The 20931-nt window shown below is 46.2% G+C and overlaps 1 protein-coding gene across 3 annotated transcripts in view; it reads left to right on the forward strand.

Annotated features, from left to right (window-relative positions):
- The window catches only part of ARHGAP24 (Rho GTPase activating protein 24), a 520920-nt gene that overhangs the window by 23090 nt on the left and 476899 nt on the right, over window positions 1-20931 (forward strand). For 2 of the 3 annotated variants that reach the window (XR_009459915.1, XM_014600612.3), the window contains exon 2: window positions 9728-9787. The exons of the other annotated variant lie outside the window; for it this stretch is intronic. The gene's annotated coding sequence lies outside the window, so the exon portion shown is untranslated. The remainder of the gene's footprint in view (window positions 1-9727; window positions 9788-20931) is intronic. 3 annotated transcript variants of the gene reach the window in all.

A 20931-nucleotide genomic window follows, 5' to 3' on the forward strand; every position in this document is an offset into this window, starting at 1 on the left:
ACATTAAATACATTAAGCAGGGCTGCGTACTGGCTTCCACACTGTTTAACATTTACTTCTCATACCTGCTTCAACATGTGCTCCATAATGTTTGAGAGAGTGTCTGCGTCAGCACTAGACATGATGGAGGACTCTTTAACGTTGCAAGGTTTGGAGCTAAGATGCAGGTAAAGGTGATCATCATAAAGGGCCTGTTGTTTTCAGATGATGCAGCCCTTGTGGATGACTGTTGATTCCCTACAACATCTTAGTACCAACTTCTCTGACTCATGCAAAATCTTTGGGCTAGCAATAAGCTTGAAGAAGACTGTTATCATGTACCAAGACTCTTCAGAACCTGTTTCAGATATCATCTGAGATGGTACTTCTCTAGATGTTGTTGACCAGTTTTTCTACCTTGGCTCTACTACTACCAGGAATGTAGCTCTTGATGTTGAGCTTGCTAGTAGAATTGGCAAAGCAGCCAGGAACTTTGATCTTTTGCAAGACAGAGCCTGGAACAATAACAAACTGTCAACTAAAGTGAAAATCCGTATTTATGAGGCATGTGTTTTACCCACTCTTCTATATGGCTCAGAAATATGGACAACCTATGCCAAATATACCAAATGACTAAAGAGTTTTCATATTAGATGCCTGAATAAAATTCTTTGAATAAGATGGCAAGACAGGGTGACAAGAGTGTTAAATCTTATGTATGTCATTCATGGGAACGTTGATTGGTAAGAAAAGACTCAGGTGGCTCGGTCATGTCAAGTGAATGCTGGATCACAGGATCCCGAAGAACGTGCTGTACTTTGAAGCTCGTGAATGATCTAACAAGAGAGAGAGACCACTGTGCAGATTTCAGGATAATTGTAAAGAAGACTTAGCATCTTTTGGTATCTCTGTAGATGTTTAGTAAAGGACTGAAGAATGCTGCTCTTGTTGGTGGAGTTAGCTTGCAGATGGAGCAAGATGCTACAAGGTGGACTGGATCATGTTTTGTGATGACCAACGTCAGAGGAGGAAACAATCTGCTGCTTGGATTCAGAGCATTTCTAGTGTATGGGTGTGCCCTACCTATGGGTGGGACTGTCACTCATGCATTGGACTTAGCAGCCATAAAAGAACTCATTGGCACATAGACCATGCTCTGTAAAAATGACAGTGCCAATTGAGTCTGCCTTAAACAGACTGTCACAGGAGGTGACCATAAGGACTTATCAGAACTTTTAAAGTTATTGATCCTTTTATTCTTTTTTCTTGCTCTGCCTTCTTCCTTCTCTTCCATTACTGCTGATTTCCCTTCCCTCTTTTCTTTCTCCTTGTGGCATGAGTGTGCTTATGTAGCTCCCATGTTGTCAGATCTGTTCCTCTCTGTAATTGGTATTTTGCTGTGTAACTATAGGAAATGGGGATTCATCTCTTAACAGTGAGTTCTACTATGGCCTTTAGCCAATTCATTTAGCACCTTTGCGTTAACTACTGTCTCAGATGCCCGGAGCCGACTTAAGGTGAACTAGAAATTACTCGGTCATTGGGCGGGCTGGTGAATGGAGAGGCAGACAAAGCGTATTGGTTGCAAAAAAGCTTTACTTACGCTGCTAGTAGCCACGACGCAGGTGGTCCGGTCGCTTAAACAACTACACGAGTTGCTCCAGCTGGCAAGGCTCAGGCCAGCGAATCCGTACACGAATCAGGCCGGCAGGGAAAGGGTACGTCGAGGGATGCCGCTCGGCGATGGGGAGAAGGATCGATAGGTGATCAGGCTATCAACCAGCTCAGCCACAAGTCAGGAATCTTCAAAGGCACTCTGCAGCGTGCTCAAAGTTCTCCGACTTGGGCGGAAGTCGCACAGAATTTTATACGGCCAGCAAGCCAATCACTAGCCGCCACGTAGGAATAATTTAGAACTGGCCAATAGTGGGACACAAATTTGCATACGAATGGCGGGAACTCTCTTGCACCGGAGTTTTCTGTTGCAGCAGAAAACTTTTGCTGTGCACAGAAACTCTCATGTGGCGGAAAAATTCCATCGTGCCGAGGCACTAAAATCATTGGGTTGTGACATGCCCCCTTGCCGACGGCACAACTGGAATTTTAGACACATGAGCATGTTATAAGGAATGTTCGTCTAAGGACTCACTGGCCTTACAAAGCTTAAGCAACCAACAAATATATATATATATATATATATATATACACAAACAAACAATTTTACAGACCGGTCTTTTAAACAAACTATAAAACACAATAACTTATACATATAACAACAACTATTGGTCATCATCTGATTGGAGAACATCTGTTTGGGACTCCTCTCTTTTATCAGTCAGTGAAATGCGGTTCATAACAAAATAGTTACCACGAGACGTCCGTCTTCTCCCATAGCAGACAATGCCAATTAAAATACTTCCCAGTACTAGAAAGAGACTTGCACTTACTGTACTACCGATGATGGTACCCCAACTGCGTCCCTGAATTACTGTTGAGGTTAATGCTGACGCTAAACCCGTAATGTTATTAGTTGAAGGATACCATGAAACCGTGGGTGATCGTGTGGTAGTGAAGGTAGAAAGATCTAATACGTGAATAGCCTTTTAATCGCTTCTTTGACCAAGGGAATTTATCACCCTACAAATGTAAGTCCCGCCATGATTGTGCGTTAATGGGCTATTGAAATGCAGAGTATTGTTTACAGACAGTAAGCCTTTAAGCCATTGTCCAGCTAACCTGGCCCAGGTAAACTTTATAGGTGGCGGGTTAGAATTAGCATTACACTTAAGTTGAACATTTCTTTGTTCAACAAACCAATTCTTATCTTAGCCAGTTATTGACACTTCAGGAACATATTGGATGTCTAGTACGTGAGAATACTTTATTTCCCTGTCCAAAGCTGGGTGTTTCACAATACGAGTTATATGCCTTCCCCTCGCAAATTTAGTGGGAATGATTTTATATCGGCTTATAACTGTTACTGTTCTATTTGGAAAAGAAATTGAACTACACTCCATTTTACCAAAGTCTCCTTCCCAACTTATATTTGCAGCGGGTTTCCCAATGGCTGCTGTACAAGTGGCTGCCACTTCCCACTTTCCATCATCTATTAGAGAATTTGGCCCCTTGGTAAAACTTACAGTGGGTTCAACAAGTACAGTAATAATTGTTAACGATTGTGTGTTTCCCAATGGGAATGTAGTTACTTTGCATGTATACTTTCCTTCATCAGAGAGACTCACATTATGCAAACTAATTGTTGCATCAATGGGCGAAGAACTTCTAGATAACACCCTCCCGTGGTATTTCCTTTGAATAGAGAACCCATATTCGGGATGATGCATAACAATAGTTTGTGCGCTTTTATCATGTATCTTTTCCCATGAAACTTGTATTATGGTGTCATTCATGTCAATCATACATTTTAATGAGACATTCTTCCCCCAAACTGCTGTTACGTACGGATCAACAACAGGTCTAACTAATACATTGCAGCAGAAATGAGGGAGGAGCAGCGCCAGAACAAGTTCTGGCCCGGAGGACATTCGCTGCCTCGGTGTCCCCTTCATAGCCGTCACTTCGTTGACTCGAAGGAACCGCAGTTTGGTGCTTGACGGATCTCACAATCAAGCGGCTGTAGATTACTGCTTTGTTGAATTCAGGCCTGTAAAGAAAGAAAACAACAACAAAACAAAACAAAAGAGAATCGTAATTGAATTTACTATAAGGATACTAGGTGAACGTCGGAACGACGAGTCATCCAGTTGTGATGAACGATAATAGGGGGACGATCGGGCATCTCCTCCAATAGGACAGAATAGGTATTAGGGTACTGTCCTGATTGTAGAACTGTTCCTTTGTGAACTTGTGGGTGAGCTTGGCGGGGATGCGGTATTGAGACCCACACTAACACATCTGGTTGGAACTTAGGTTCCCAAGGTAGAGGTTTCTTGACATTAGCTTCGTCCCATAACGGGTTTGCGGTGTTCAGTGAAATGAGAACATCATGATTGAATTTAGTCCAGTTTTTAAACGTCCCTCCCCCTCTGAGACGAAGTTGTTCTTTGTATAGGCCTATATGTCTTTCTACAACACCATTGGAGTGTGGGTGGTATGGCAGATGGAGATGCCATGCTACATTGTGAAGACAAGCAAATTTGTCTAGAGCGTTAGAGTTAAAAGGGGGCCTCCCATCAGACTGAATCTCATGAGGAGGTTGCCAGGTGGCAAATACAGCAGTTAAAGCGGAAATAACAGCAGTAGCATTGCTTTTCCGTAAGGGAATGACTTGTAACTGTCTTGTTCCCAAGTCGACAACAACCAATCCTTTATTTGGCAGCTTAGACCCTGGGAGGGGTCCTAGCAGATCTACCTGCCAGACTTTTCCTGTCTGGAACTGCGAAGAGTCGAAAGCTCCGAGCTGATGTTTGGTTCTATGACACTTCTCCTTAGCACATATCTCACAGGCCTGAGCTACCTTTTCCCAATCGCGCCGAACTCCATACGAGGCCGGCTCCGTAATGGTTTGGCACCAACATTGATGGCAAGCTCACGGTCCCGGGTGACCCCAATTTTCATGAAGCCACACAAGGAATGGATTTGCTTCAGGACCAGAGGTAGATGTGATAGGCAAAACCACGTAGGTCCGGAGTGGGTCTTCTAAGAGTTTATCGATGACCTCATGTACTGGATCAGTATCCGGACGGTGTGACTTAGTGTGTTTAACCAACGGGAGCCGTGCAAACTTAGTTAACGTTTTCCAGATGTCTTGCCAATCATCCAAATTTTCGGTAGGAAAGGCTGTACTAGTAAGAATCTTGTAAATGTTCTGCGAGTCGATTGCGATGATTGGAACTGGGAGCGTATCGCCATGATGTGTCAGACAATGCTCCAGTACCTTGAGGAATCCTAACAACTCACATTTTTGGGCTGAGTTGTCATCTGGGTAGGCTTGAAATATTTCCGTATCGTGACAAGCCTTGCAATAGTACCCATAGCCTCCGCCATGTCGGGAGGTTCCATCTGAGGCCATCCATGCTGGGCAGAGTTTCCATACAGTGTAGGGACCTTTTCCTCATCTCCTGGGCTAGGATTAGGCGTCATATCTTCAAACTTCCAGCAGTGCCAGTTGTAATGGTGAGTAAGCACCAACGTATTCCATGTTTTAGGCTCCCCCTGAAAATGCGGGTCGACTTTTTCCGCATCCAGCAAGGGTAACAATGTGGCACCAGGAGCGCGTAGTGTCCCATGCCCCCTTGCTAATGGCTCCACTGGTTGTCCGGCTAGGAGGATTTTCCCTATAGCTCCATATCGATGTTGTGCCGCTTGAAGCATCTTATGGGCAGTGTATACTAGCTCATCGCGAGGGTTGTGCGCAATAGCCCACACGTGGTTTGTGGTGAACCCAAAGGTTACCGTTAATGGCTCACCCAGATTGATGGTGTGGAGCTGTGTGTTTTTAACCGTGGCTAGCAGGTGAAGGAGGTTTCGCTGATCTCCTTTCGTCCAAGGCATGGATTTTTGGGATTTGTCACGGATCTGTCGTTGCAACTTAGTGAGGAGCGCCAAATGACTGGGTTCAACATAATGCCAGTACCAGTTTAAGTGACCTAAAAGCTGTTGGAAGTGTCTCTTAGTAACAGGGAGGAATGTCTTTAATTGATCGATGTTAGGACCATTATGTGAGATTCCGTGGCAGATAGAACCGATATATCGGGTGCCGAGGAACGTGATGTCATCTACAGGATGTAGACATGACTTTTCCTCGTTGATCGTCCATCCCTCACTTTGAAGGTGAGCGACTAGTTGGTTGACTATACTAATAACTACGGAACTATCACGACCCATGATGGCAATGTCATCGACATAACTCCAGATTCTTAATTCCTCCTCTGGGGGAAAAGAATGTGAGGTTTGAAAATTCTTCGGGGTATTATTCATGGCACCAGTAGCCAGCGACGGAGCGTTGCGATATCCCTGCGGGCAAACCGTCCATCTGTACATAGTGCCATCAATGAACATATTTAGTATTCCTTCAGGGTCAGTTATCGGGATGGAAAAGAACATGTTTTTCAAATCCAATGTGACCCCGACCCACTTACTTTGCTGGAATTGAGCCATCTCGAACATGCATTGTGGTAAAGTAGAAGGGTTACGTTGTTGAAGTATTTGACATCTTTTGTTGACCTCCCTATAATCGACGACTAGCCGGGCTTCGTTGGACTTTCCAGGTTTCATGACTCCCCATCCTGGTGACAGGTAGGTACTAGCAGTTACGGTTTTAATACAACCTCGTTGCTCGAGTCACCGCAGGAGGTCAGTAAGGGACTTTTTTAGGGGACTCTTGGTTGGGATTGGTTGATACCGCCAGGTGGAGGTGTTACGAAGCGTTGGTTGATGCCAATCCTGTTCTGGGATAATAATGGGTAATGCTTGTAGCACTTGTTCCTTAAGGTTAAGCGCCTTAATCCCCAGGATTCCTAGAATGTTGATGCCCTCTAACACGGCCTCTAGAGCGTATCGATAACCTTGGACTAAGAATTTTACCTTTGTGGTGACTGTAATAGCGTTAAGCCCTTGTACCTTGATCATTTTGGTGGTCTTCTGGTGGGGTATCGTTGAGGTAATTACTTTAACCTGAGCTCCAGTATCGAGGAGGAAGAGTACTTGTTGTTGGTCATCTGGATCAGTAGGGTTGTAAACAGTGAGTTCGGCATAAGGACGAGGGTCAGTGCCGAGTTGGAGAAAGCCGCCGGCAAAGCCGACGGCCATTACTCGTTTGATGGTGGGTCCTCGAATTTAAATCCTAATGCTTTGGCTAGACGACGTTGACTTCTTTCTCCCAAAATACACAACTGTGGCTTTGTAAGTCCGGAGTGGGCGAGAAGAAATCCGAACATATTTCTTTCCTTTAAAGTTCTTTGATTTGACCACCGTGCTTCGACTGGGTACGCCGAAGATCGGTCTCTTATATCATAAGAAGTTCCTTCACTTTGTTTCATGAGCGCCTGCAGTCGTGGGAGATGGCCTAAGAGATTTCCCACTGGCTGACCCACCATCGGGTTTAAAAAGAGTCAGAGCGTAACAGCATTTGTTCCTCCATATACCTCTACACAGGCGTCTATAGCTTCCAGGGGCGTTGGAATTGCTCCGGGGTCCGATAGGTGGCGATAAGCCCATCTTTCCTTGCGCTGGGCTGCTGTTAGCCCCATTGGATTCACTCTTGGGCTCCATGAGAAATATGATACTCCAATTATGGCCAAAAGGAGTTGCTCCGCAGTGGCCTTCTGCGGGCGACCCTCATGCCAGGCGTGGAATTTGTGGGTTATCTGTCCCACTACAAGCGCCGGGAGAGGGATGGGCCAGTGTGCACTGTCCGTGACCACGTTCAAATCAGTAGCACACCCTCCGCTCCATGCCACCTCTCAGGTCAAGGCACTCGCTTCTTCCCTGCCTAAAATGTCAGATCCAAATTCTACTATTAGTCGCCCCAACCACATGGCCAAAGTCTCTTCTGGTTTTATTTTAGATTCTCTGCAAAGATCTTGAATTTCTGGTTGGGTGCATGTGCGAGAAGTAACAGTGGTACGTGTGGTACCTTCTTCATCTGCAACACGCTTCATCACAGCTATCGGGTGAGCTGCGGCGGAGAGAGAGTTAAATTCTTCAGGCGGGAGCGTTCGGTACATCCCTCCTCCCATTGCCCCCTCCCCGTGGCAAGGAGGTAGGGCCATTGGGAACGACGTCACCTCAGGGGGCGGGGTCGCTAGGTGGATCCCTGCCGGGTCTTCCGAAACTCTGCCCCTCCTTTCCGGGTTTTCCGGATGGCTCGTGTTTCTTTCAGCGCCATTTTCTATCAGCAGCATCATGCGGCCGGCGCTATTGATAAGCGTCACTCTGGAGCTCTCTGCCATCCGCTCCAGCGACTCCTTACCTGCCGTATGCAGCGGAACCTCCAAATTTGCATATTCCCTTAGCAGACCCGCTACTGTACGGAACAACACATTCATCATTTTTCCCTTTTTCCACTTTGTTAAACCCCATCTGGGCACGTGATGGCCCTTGGTCTCCAGGTCCTCCCGGAGCTGAACGAGAAGCTCATGACCCCGCGACCCGGGCACCAGATCTGGACAGTTGAACCAGTCCGTTGGGGTGGGTTCCCCTCCTTCCCTCAGGTATCGGGTGCATTGAGCAAACTCCTAAGCAGGGGTCAGCTTTTGTGCCTTCTGAGCCTTCACCCCGGCTAGGGATATGGTTGATGTTTCCTCTGGGGGCCGATAATAGACCCGATCACTCCCCATTATACACCTGAACTCCCCAAGGGATAGCTTTGTCCTCCACTCTTTTATGACCGCTTCTTCTTTCTTTACGGAGAAGTAGCCATCAATATTTCGTTCATCCCCTTCTACCGCCCGGTGGTAGGCGATATGCACCCATAGATCGTTTGCATTCTCTACGCGGCGAATCCCGGTGCGCCAAGGGCAGCACCCGATTTGGTTCATCTCCATCACCGTGCCCTTAGATCCCATCCTTATCGCCATGTCTCAGACGGCCGGAGCCGACTTGAGGTGATCTAGAAATTACTTGGTTGTTGGGCGGGCTGGTGAATGGAGAGGAAGACAAAGCGTATTGGTTGCAAAAAAGCTTTACTTTTTTGCAACTAGTAGCCGCTAGTAGCCACAACGCAGGTGGTCCGGTTGCTTAAACAACTACATGAGTCGCTCCAGCTGGCAAGGCTCAGGCCAGCGAATCCGTACACGAATCAGGCCAGCAGGGAAAGGGTACGTCGAGGGATGTCACTCGGCGACGGGGAGAAGGATCGATAGGTGATCAGGCTATCGACCAGCTCAGCCACAAGTCAGGAATCTTCAAAGGCACTCTGCAGCGTGTTCAAAGTTCTCTGACTTGGGCGGAAGTCGCACAGAATTTTATACGGCCAGCAAGCCAATCGCTAGCCGCCACGTAGGAATAATTTAGAACTGGCCAATAGTGGGACACAAATTTGCATACGAATGGCGGGAACTCTCTTGCACTGGAGTTTTCTGTTGCAGCAGAAAACTTTTGCTGTGCACAGAGACTCTGATGTGGCGGAAAAATTCCATCGTGCCGAGGCACTAAAATCATTGGGTTGTGACAACTACTTGCTCTGGAAAAATTCAGGTAATACCTACATAACAATGGTTGTATCTGCATTAAAATGCTTTCAAAGTGCATGGAAGTTGAAAAACTAGGCATACATATTGAATAGAACAGATAAAGGTACAACATGTACATTAATCTCAGTTCTTTGAGATGAGAAATTTAGGTAGCGCTGATAGTCCTGTCTTTTTTTAAAGTTGCCTAATTTCCTATTATATGTAGGTACCTACTTCATTCCTGGAAAACAAAGCCATTTTCCTAGTTTTGTCCCTAAACAAACAGCCCATTTCACTGGCATTTCACAGAGGCCCCACCCCTTGGCACTGATAGGTACAGAGGCCCCATTCCTCAGCACTTTTTAATGGAGAGGGTCCTGGAGTAGGAGGGACAAGGGGGCAACTGCCATCTTGACTGTTGATTACCCTTTGTCTGGCCCCACCCCTCAGCACTGATTGGAGAGGAGGTAGGAGGGGCAGATGCTATCTTGTCTGCTGCCCCCTTCATGTTGCCCCCCCAGCTGGTGCTTTCTTCTCCCAGGTGGGTTGCAAGGCTGCCCAAGAGGGGAGGAAGACTTAATAAAAACCTATTTTTATTGTTTTTTTTCCCGTAGATTCTCTGGGCAGCTCTGGATTTCTTTGTTTCTGTGAAATCTGTGAAACTGCAATTTTAGGTAGGTCCCTAATTATAAAATGCTGTTTTCAGTTGCTTGTAATTTTACTAAATTTTAATTGTTCAAGTTGAAATTTCCTACATTGAATGTCTGTCGTAGTCTGAATATTTTTGGTGCTTCAGCTGAAATGATTTCCAAGGACAAGCTTTGAAAAATTATATTGTTGTTAAATTATTTTTCCAACTCTCCTCCACGAAAAGGCTTTTGTGCTTTCTTGCTCTGTATCACACATTTGAATAACTTGTTGTAGCCATGCATTATTGTATGCACTATATCTCCATATGCCAAATGACATTACATTATGTTTCCAGTAGAAATGCAGAGGATCACAGAAGCCACAGCTCCATGTTATCTGGAGTGTAGGACTAGCAGGGAAGCAGTTAACTTCTTTTCTGAAAGAAAATATGAGTGTTATTGGCAATGGCAAGACAGAAATCATAGGCTCTTGGACAGCTTCTTAACTTGAGTATGTGTAAAGGCAGGGTTGTCTGAATTATCCTTCTAGTCTTGAATTTGGATGCTTAGACAATTTGCCTGGAAACTGATATTAGCAAAACAGTTTGAATCTGAGATTTATTCAGTGAAAATGTCATGGAATTTTTCTTATATTGCTGCTGTGTTTCTTGCCTAGTTTGTCACTTGCTGAGAGTTTTCAGAGGTTAGTATACTCAGAAACAGTAAAGTACTGTCAAAATCTTAATATGATGCTGCCATTTCCCTCTTTTTAATTGATACCTTAAACTTCAAGGGGGACCTTCAGAAAGTTACTTTAAATGAGTGGTGGGGGACAGGACCTGAGTGAGGAGAGGAGGGGAACTGCCAACTATTTTTGTCAAAAAGTTCCATTTCATCACAATGAAACTTGTTTTGCCAAAACATATTAATGCAACAATATTTTCATCAGGAAGATTACTCTGGTCTAGAACAGGCTTTTGAAGGAATGGAAAAAGACACTCTCTTGCCTGGTCTGGAGCATGGAAAACCTAGGTTCATGTGCCTGCTCTACTGGATTTAGCATTATCTAGTGTGAAGACCCACAAAAAATAATTCTGACCAACCCTTGTTCAGACCAAAGGTTGTCACTTATAATTTGTGAATAACATACCAAATAGACAATTCTATTCAGTTTTATTTTGAAAGGTAACCTCTAGCAACGAATATTTATGCAGAATTTGTTACTGGAGGATGACACTGGGGTGTTCCAATTTGCTGGGCTGGCATGCTAAGGCACAGAGGTTAAAATATTTGGCACATGGTAAAGCTGTTGCAGAGGTAGGTTGAAAAACTAAGGACTCTTCACTTTGCATCTTATATGACTCTGCGCTTTCTCCTTCTGTTTCACAGCTTAACAGTGGGGGCAAGTCTTCATTGTGTTCTACACGGCTCTTTTTTGTGCTTCAACGGGCAGTATTTTAGCTTCCTGTTGCACCATGGCGTTACATGGCTTAGCTGCTTCCTGAAAGGTTTGCCTCTTGGCTTACTGTCCTCTGGTTATCCTTTCTCTGGCAGCTGGAAGCTTCGAAAAAGCTGGAGCTTCCTCACTATTGCTATGCCAATAAGTCTCTGTTTCATGTTGATTCTTTTTCTGGTCACTTTGTTTTTCACATGGGTCTAAGCAGATGACTATAAACAACCCTATGTAGCAATTCAGTTCAAAGCTCAGTGGTCTGTGTACTGCTTTCCTGAAGGTCCATCCATGTCTCTTCTACCTAGTTCAGGATCAAGAACATGTGAATCCTAAGCAGCCTTCTTTTTGCGTTTAGAGAGAGAGTGCCTTTTTTCTCCATATTGTCTCACTTGTACAGGCCCTGTTGGGTTCACCCTCCACCCCCAATCTAGCTCTTCAAGATATTTTCCTTTCTTGAGAACACTGGTCCTTGGTAGTAGGTAGTTTAGGTTGGGAATTCTTCCTCATTACTTTTATGAATGCCACTTTTGACCTCGACTATTCCAGGAATTCCTTGACATTATTCTGTCCCTGTTCTTTCATCCATTTTTTTGTTATCTATTGTACCTGCCCTCTTGACTTCTCTGTAGAGCTCCTAGTACCCCTGTGCAAGACTGCCTGATAGGGTCTTTATTGCCTTTTAGCTTTCCATGTTTCATTCACTAGGCATGGAGTGTCCTCCAGTATGCATGGCTTCCTAATTGCTGCCTTTTCTTCTTAATGTATTTAAAATGCTGACAGTGGGATTTATTTAATCTCTTCTATCCATTCCTCAGTGTTGAGTTCAAGGTTGTCCCATGAGTTCTGTTCTGGCTCTTTCCTTATGGCCTTTGCAAGTTGTCATGGGCCCTGGTGGGCAGCCCAGCCTGGGCTGATTACTTAGGCAGCCACATCTGCCTTGAAACTCCGGCTTACAAGCTCTGTCTCAGTTAATTAACCATCTGGCTTCCTGATTGGTTGGTGGGAGTGCAGCCTATCCATTTAGTCCTAGCTGTGGCAGGAGACTTGAGGTCAGCCAACAGATATGACTTGGGTATACTGTGACAAGCCTCCTGGGTCTTATGCTCTTTGGCTTTTCTGGTTCCTGACCCTGGTTTGGTTTTATTGGCCCCTGGCTTTGGATTTCCCTTTGGATCTATGTCATGGTTTCCTGACCCTGATTGACTCTGGTTCCTGGACTCTGGCTTGTGGCTTGTCCCTTGGATCTGGGAACTTGAGACCCAATCCTGGGAACCTGACCCTGGTCTGTGTTTTGGACCCTTCCCCTGAATTTTCCCCTGGATCTGGTAATTCAGCTCCCAAACCCAGACTTAACCCCTGGCCTCTGCCTTCTCTCAATGGCCTAGACTACTAGGCAAGACTGCCTATGACCAGTCCCTTTGTGGTGGGAGAAAACTCCCTGGAGTTCATTGTCTAGCTGCATAGGAACCAGGCAACACGGGTAAAAGCTTTACTGCAGTTTATTTGCTCAAGCAATGACCATTAAGCCAGCAAAGAGGCAAAATGGCCCCCCTAAAGGGTGGGGCGTTCTTTTATACTTTTTACAATAAGGCAAGACTACAGGGTTAACAAAAGCAATACTTGGGCGGTGCTTCACAGATCTTCATAACAGCATATTTCTATTAAGCTGAACTAGCACTTTCTAAAAGCTAAAAGTTAAGTAACAGTAACATTATGATACGTTAGTAAAAACTTGCACAGTAGTAGATATTCCTTAAGGACATGATCACTGTACTTAGAACAATGGCTTCTTTGTCTTATCTTGTTCCTTGCTGTATCTGGTTTACAGCACATAGACTTATACAAATTCACTTGCTGCATTTTACTCAGAAAATGGTTAACACAGTTAAAATGATTACTTAACATAAGAAAGGCTTAGCTATCATTCTGCCTTGTGGTCAGCAACATTGCTAGGCCACAGGTCATGCCTTGTATTCAGCTGCAAAGCTAATACTTCTTAATAATCTAAATGATTGTTAACCTAACAGTATGCTATCAGAAAACTATTTTATTTCGGGGTAATAACAAACTTGCTCACCACACCTTGCACAGCTCATGCTTCCCTTAGAGTTCCTCCGAGTGGAGTCTGGCATTGCATAGGGTGAAGTTGTGGTCTGGTGGGGTTTAGAGGGTTGCTGTCTGTCTGGACTGGTAATGCCTGAGTTGATTGAAATTATAGCTGATCTGAACTCCTCTGGCTTTGACACATTGGATTAATCCTATATGACTTTCATGCAAAGAATATAAATCTGCCACCTAGTATCTCTCCTTTTTTCTTTTTACTTGACTTCCAGTAAGCCTGCATTGTCCTGCTGGTCCACTCTATTTCATTCATTTGCTGTCATGTTTTACCAGTCCACCATAGCAATCTTGCATTCTAAATTTTACTGGTCACACTTTCCTTTTAAGCCCTCAAAAGCCATCCCTTTTTGGCATATTTCCTTACATAAGATGCTAACCTTCTGATATGAAGCTTTGGCCAATATTTTCATGACTGGGCCCTGACAACCAACTTGAATCTGAGCTTCTCAGCGTGTGCTACCCAATTGGGCATCTCTCTTTGAGCACTTTTGAGGACTGGCTTATTTGGCTTTATTTAGCACAGACAATCCCTTCTTCAGTCTTTCCCTTGTCTTTATACAATGGTGGCACTGGCAGCAGGTAAACTGAAAATAGAACAATTGATCACAGATATAAAAGTCTTGAACCTCACCATTTCAGCATTCCTATAACTGAGACACATGAAAAATCAGCCTTTCCCATTAGGGTTCTTTATCCATGTACTTAATTTAATACGTACATAAAATTATGCTGTCAGAGGTATGTTATCCTTTGACTGCCTGCTCCTACTTGCAAAAATAAGGGTTGCCTGTTTATGGGGCGATATGATAAACTGTGGAAAATATAAAGAAAAAATTAGGTGTTAACATAGTTACTTACAGCAGATCAAGATAGCTAGACGTAAAGTCTTGTGTGTCTGAGCAATGGGAACAGTGATTCTCTATACAATTCTCTTCCCTTGCCATGAAAGCGCATGAAAAATCACCATGTTTTTTCTTCCTGTGAGAAGATATTGAGAAGATTTTTCTCTATGTGCCATAAAAAGACTTCTTACTTGCATTGCCGGAAATACTTTGTCCCAAACACTTTGCTGATGTAACTCTTTTAATGCAATGGATATGTAAGGATAAATGTGGTCTCATTAGTAATATCTCCTTGTTTTAATGTGTGGCAGTGCATCTTTGGGTGCCTGCCACTTTAAGGGCAGAGGCAGGTGCCTGATGAGGGCAGCCATTTTAGAACATTAGGCATATAATGGCTGCAGTTTGCTGCTGCCAGCCTAGGCAGAAACATTGCCTGTCTGAGCAGCATGGAACATCTAAAGGTAAGAGCAGGAGGCTCTTGCTCCTGGGCGTGACATAAAACTGCACCCTGCTGGGAAAGGGTGGCTTGTTGAGGTTTCTAGTGGCATGGGAGCTCCCAGGAAATGCCAGGCCAGTTACCTCCTCCCAGCCCCCACCATCTGGTGGGTAATTTTGAGAGCTGGTGCAGTAGTAGGGGCCAGGTAGGCTGGAGACCTGATGAAAACAGACTTTAATACATAGCGCTAATGGAGAAATCGCAAGGGGATTTCTGCCTGGACGCAGCCAGGTGGACTCTTTTATACAGTGCAGCAAACAACTCCTATTTGTCATGCGCGAGCTTGTTGCTGGGCAAGGTACAGCAGTCGCACCATTTGGCAGTAAGCCAAACACGTCCATATATGGCGATTAGACAGTTGCAGACAGTTTTCCTGCTCATCAGTTTCCTGCTCATCAGTTTCCTGTTCAATTATGCTTATCCAGCCATAACCCAGTTTCCCGTTTTGACTCACCGCTACCCATGTCAAGGGCCTGCTTCCACAGGTCCCCCCCTTGATGGCAACCCATCCAGGGTTTGCCATCACACTTCCATAGACATAAGTTGTGCAATCTCCTTCCTCTCCCATTTTCCACGTTCCAGTTCCCTCATTACCATCACTCTCATTTCATCCTTGGTTATTACCTATGCAGATTTCTTACAAAGCAAAGACATGCAGTTCATTATACAACAAAAGCATTAGCCTATAACTAAGATAACTATGGTACAATAAATGAGACCCTTTATCAGTTCCTTTGCCCAGCCTGATCAGTTTGGTAGCCAGGACCAGAAGGAGTCCCACCACCCTGTTGCTGACTTACATTTTTCTTCCTCAAACTCATCAAGGGCCTGCTGCATGGAGTCTATGTGTTCCCCTATTTCCTGGTGATTCTCGGGAATATAGACACAGCACTCTTTCCCAACCAAGGCACAAACTCCCCCCTTAGAGGCCAGCATAAAATCTAAAGCCATACAGTTTTGTAGGGTGACTTGGCGGACTGCCCATAGTTCCTGATTATTTCCCCTCAGGGCTCTTATGGTTTCATTAGCAAGCCTCTCAAAGGCTGTAGAAAGTGCATTCACCCCATGCATGGCCTTTGCTGCTCCATACCAGGGGAAGCTTGATCCGAATATGCCCTGAGTGTCAGTTATGAAAGGAAGGTCTGCAGGTCTTGAGCCCGCACCCCATCTGTTCCTGACTCAATTACCGAGTCAGGACCCTATTCGAATTCCTGGCATAACTATCCCAACATAACAGGTGCCTTTCCAGTTAACGGGGAGCCATCTACAGGCTCTTTTCCCACAGATATAGTAAGGGGTGGGGCTATCTGAGGATCCTGCCTGTATATGCATTCCGTCATTCATGTTGCAGTTGGATGAAAAGTGGAAATTTAGGCCATCCTGCAAACCACTGTTATGACACGATACAGTAAGATTACATCTACTAGAACCCATATTTTTCCCTGTGCCATTGTTCTTATAACACAGATAACCCCCCATAGTATGGGTCAAGGTGAGGGCTGGAGGGTTGTGGGTATCATTCCAGAAATAATCAGAAGCATTCCAGGATCCCCTCATAAATGATGTTTTGTTCCAATAGGTGTTTGTGCAATTGGTCACATTTTGATTTTGGAAATACCAACAAAACTCAGGCTTACCCCAACTGACCCCTACCAGGGGGATGCCAGCACCTACCATAAGGAGGGCTACTGAGCAAAACCAACATTTACTCAAGTTATAGGAGGATTGGAAGTACTCGGCTAAGGAGATGAAGGTGTTGTTAGGCAGAAGGTCCCACTCCTCTGTCGGTAATGTTGTGCTTGAGTAGCCCAAGGAAATGAGGGCTAAGAGGGGGAGAGAGAAAATGGGCCACATCTTATGGAGGTGGAAGTCTTTGCTGGTCTGGAGTGAATTCCTAACTTGGGGGTCTAAGACCTAGTTCAGAGGGTGCTTGAGCTCCTTGGTTCCTTAGGCTCATGGCTCCTGAAGTGATCCTCAAGAGTTTCTTCCCTTAATCCGTCGTATCTTTACTCTGGTGTCCCCGGTCTGCTGGCATTCCCAGGAGTCAGTGGGTTGGAATTCTGGAGCCTGAGGGTTCAGGACTGATTCCCTCATCGGCAGATAAGCCTTTTTGCAATGTGAGGCGTGGACCCACGAAGGTATCTCTGCAAATCTGACGGCAGTGTCTATCACGAGGAGGATTTGGTACGGTCCCTTCCAGTGGGGTTCAAGGCAGGTCTTCCACGTGTGTCTCTTCGCATAGATCCAATCTCCTGGCTGGAAATTGTGTGCTGGTCCTGTCAGGGCCACAGGCTGGGTGTCTTTGACCCTGGAGTGTATGGTACTGAAAGCATTAGTAAGACCTTTGCAGTATGCTACCAAGGAGGAGTGCACCCCCGAGATGTCAGTGGCTGCTGGCATTACTGCAGGGTGGTATGGTCTCCCCGTCAGGTTCTCAAAAGGGGAGAGAGAGTGCTTCCTGACTGGAATGGTCCGAATCTCCAGGGCAACCAGAGGAAGTGCTTGTGGCCAGGTGAGGCCAGTTTCCTGGCACACCTTAGCCAGTCTGTTCTTGATCTGACCATTCATTCGCTCCACCTTACCATTACTTTGTGGGTGATAGGGCATGTGGAATCTTTGGGGAATGTGGAGGGTTTTGCAGACATCCTGCATAACCCTTCCTGTGAAGTGTGTGCCTTGGTCAGATTCAATACTGAGAGGCACCCCAAACCTTGGAATGACCTCATTAAGAAGTTTCTTTGCCGCAGTGGTGGCATCTACCTGTCTGCAAGGAAAAAATTTCTGGCCATCCGGAGAACATGCAAATCATGACCAAAGCATGTTTGAATCCCCCTGATGATGGCATATCAATAAAATCAATTTGCAAGTGTGAAAAAGGCCCAGTTCCCACTGTCCCGTGTTGCGGGCACTTTCCCAGATTGGCCTGGGTTGTGGGACTGGCAGGTTGGGCACTGTGCAACTACCTGCTGGGCCTCTATGGAAATCCCAGGGGCAAACCAATAACGCAGAATGTTCTTCATAATCCCCCCTTTGGCAGAGTGTGCAAACTCATGTGCTACACCTGCCAAAAGAGGCAGGAGAGACTTGGGAGCTACAGGGCGGCCATCCGGGTGTCGCCAACAGCGGGATGAATCGGAGGAACATCCTGCTGAGAGCCACAGGTTGCGTTCTGCATCCGAAGCTGTGGCTTGGAGGACAGGAAGGGGGAAGGAGCAGTGTGGCTCCAGGGAGAGGACAGCTTGGTAAGCCCAGGAAGCCCAGGGTCCATGTTGGGCTACATAACGGGCCGCTGCATCTGCAGCAGTGTTGCCAAGGGAAACAGAATCAGAGGAAGAGGTGTGAGCTTTACACCAAATGATAGCAATCGAAGAGGGCAAGAGGAGAGCATCGAGTAAGGCTGAAATTAAAGGGCCATGTGCAACAGGCAGAAGAGGTAAGAAATCCGCGCTGAGCCCAAATCATGCCAAAGTTATGGCAAACGCCAAAGGCATATCTGCTATCAGTATAGATGTTAGCAGATACTCCAGAGGCAAGATGACAAGCGTGAGTGAGGGCATAAAGTTCAGCAGGCTGGGCTCCAGAGAGTTCCAGATGGCCACTTTCAACCACAGAACGGGGGCTACAAACAGCATACGCTGTGACCTGAGACCCATCCAAAAGACAAAACAAAGAGCCATCAACAAACAAGACAAGATCAGGATTGGGAAGGGGAGAGTCAAAAAGGTCAGGGTGAGGGGTAAGGACAATGTCCACAGCAGTTTGGCAATCATGGGGGAGGGAATGGGGTTCCCCATCAGAGGAGAGAGGCAAAAGGGAAGCAGGGTTAAGGGGAGCACAGCGGACCAGAGTAACGTTATCAGCTGCAATAAGGATTTTCTCATACCTTGTGAGGCGAGCAGAAGTTATGTGCTGAGTCTTACCACGCTGAAGGAGGGCTAAGACGCTGTGGGGTACTGCAACAGTGAGGGGGTGGCCCAAGATAATATCAGCAGATTTTTCAACCAGAAGTGCTGTTGCTGCCACTGCTCGGAGACATGGAGGGTACCCTGCTGCCACCAGGTCCAGCACAGCACTGTAATAGGCAACCGGGCAGTGGCCTCCACCCTGGGGTTGGGTGAGGACACCAGCAGCACAACTATTTGATTCATGACAGAAAAGTCAGAACGGTTTCTGGTAGTTGGGAAGCCCAAGGGCAGGAGCTTGGGACAATGCCTGTTTGAGCGAGTCAAAGGCTTGGGAGGTGGCGTTGTCCCAAGATAGGGGTTCGGGGGCAGAATTGGTGACCATGGCAGACAGAAGTTTAGAGAGTTCAGCAAAATTAGGAATCCATTGGTGACAATAGCCTGCAGAACCGAGGAAGCCTCGCATTTGACGCTTGGTGACAAGCTTAGGGATGTCCAAGACTGTTTGGACACGGTCTGTGGTCAGGGCCCACTCCCCTTGCGAGATATAATGTCCCAAGTACGTTACCCGGGTCTGACAGAACTGCAGTTTGTTATGGGAGACACAGTGACCCTTTCGGGCAAGTTCCTTCAAGAGGTGAAGGGTATCCTGTATACAAACAGACTCAAAAGGGGAGGAAACAAGCAAATCATCAACATACTGGACTAACACAGATCTCCCAGGTAACTCAATGGTATCTAGGTCAGCTTTCAACAATTGACTGAAGACAGTAGGAGAGACACTCAGTCCTTGTGGGAGTCTGGTCCAGGTCCATTGTTGCCCGTGGAACGTAAAGGCTATTAAATACTGTGAGTCTGCATGGACGGGAATACTAAAAAATGCATTAGACAAATCAATAACAGAGAAATGAGTGGCTTCCGGAGGGATAGAGGATAAGATAGTAGCGGGGTTAGGCACAACAGGGAATACATGTTCAATCACAGCATTCACAGCTCGGAGGTCTTGCACAGACCGATATACTTGTCGCCCCTCGTTATCAAGCTTCTGAGCCTTCTTCACAGGGAGGATCAGGGTGTTACATGGGCTGGAACAGGGGACAAGGACTCCTTGTTTCTGGAGGTCCTTGATGATCTGTCCAATGCCCTCCTCCGCCTCCCAAGGAAGAGGATACTGGGTCACCCTGGGCAGGGGTTTGCCTGGCAGAACCTTGAGGTGAACAGGGTTGGCGCTGGCCAGCAGGCCTACATCAGTGATGGCTTGTGTCCACAATTCTTGTGGAATCTGGTCGAGGAGTTCCTGTTGCAACGAGGAAGACCCCGGGTCAGGCTCCGCCAAGAGTGCTGCCATCAAGGTTGGACTTTTGTCAGCTGGCAAGTGTAGGTAAACTCCATCAGGTGAACAAGAGATGGTGTCTTTCAATTTACAGAGCAAGTCTCTGCCCAGGATGTTCGTGGAACTGCAGGGGCTGACCAAAAAGGAGTGACGAGTTGTTAGAGGTCCCACTTGCACAGTGAGATTTTGAGAAACAGGGTGTACAATGGGTTGTGATCTAATTCCAACTGCAGTAACAGCCTCAGAGGAAAAAGGCACATCAGAGCGGTTAAAAGAAAGCATAGAGTGAGTGGCTCTGGTGTCCACCAGGAAAGAGGCGGTGGCACCGTGAACAGAAAGCTGGAGAGAGCAGTCCCCATCAAGCGGCAACACAGGGGCTAGAGAGACAGGAGAGGTAGAAACAGGGGCGTTCCCCTGTTGTGGACCTGGGCTGTCCTATTGGGAATTAGGGGCGGCTTGCTGGGGCCGTTTCGGACACTCATTTTTCCAGTGACCTAATTGTTTGCAATATCTGCACTCATCCTTGGATTTGTCCCTGGGACGCTGGCTACTGGTGGGGGCCCCTGAAGTTATTTTCAGCTGGGGCTCTAGTTGTTTGGTTTGCAAAGCCATCAATTTGGATTTCTTCGCCGCTTTCTCTGAGCGCTCCTTGTCATGGTAATGTATGGCAGTCTGTAATAGTTCAGGCAGGGGCTTTTCCTGCCACCCTATCATATTCTGGACCAAATTAGAAATTGAGGGTTGGAGTCCTAATACAAAGGATTGGATGAGAGAAACCTTGTAATTCTCTTCAGGATTATCGCGCCCTGCATGCTTTCTATATGCTCCCAAAAGACGTGCTTGATAGTCAGCTGGGTGTTCTTCTGGTTTCTGGGTGCATGAGGTTACTTTGCCCCAGTCCGGCTTAAAAGGGCAAATGGTGTTGATCGCCCCTAGAAGGTTGGTAATGGCAGCCTGCAGGGTTGCATCATCTGGAGGCTCCTGGCGGGGCCACGTGGCAATGGAGGTTAACTGCTGGCATTGGTCCGGGTTTAGGATTGTA

The sequence above is a fragment of the Alligator mississippiensis genome, chromosome 2, assembly GCF_030867095.1.
Source record: "Alligator mississippiensis isolate rAllMis1 chromosome 2, rAllMis1, whole genome shotgun sequence".
Lineage (NCBI taxonomy): Eukaryota > Metazoa > Chordata > Crocodylia > Alligatoridae > Alligator > Alligator mississippiensis.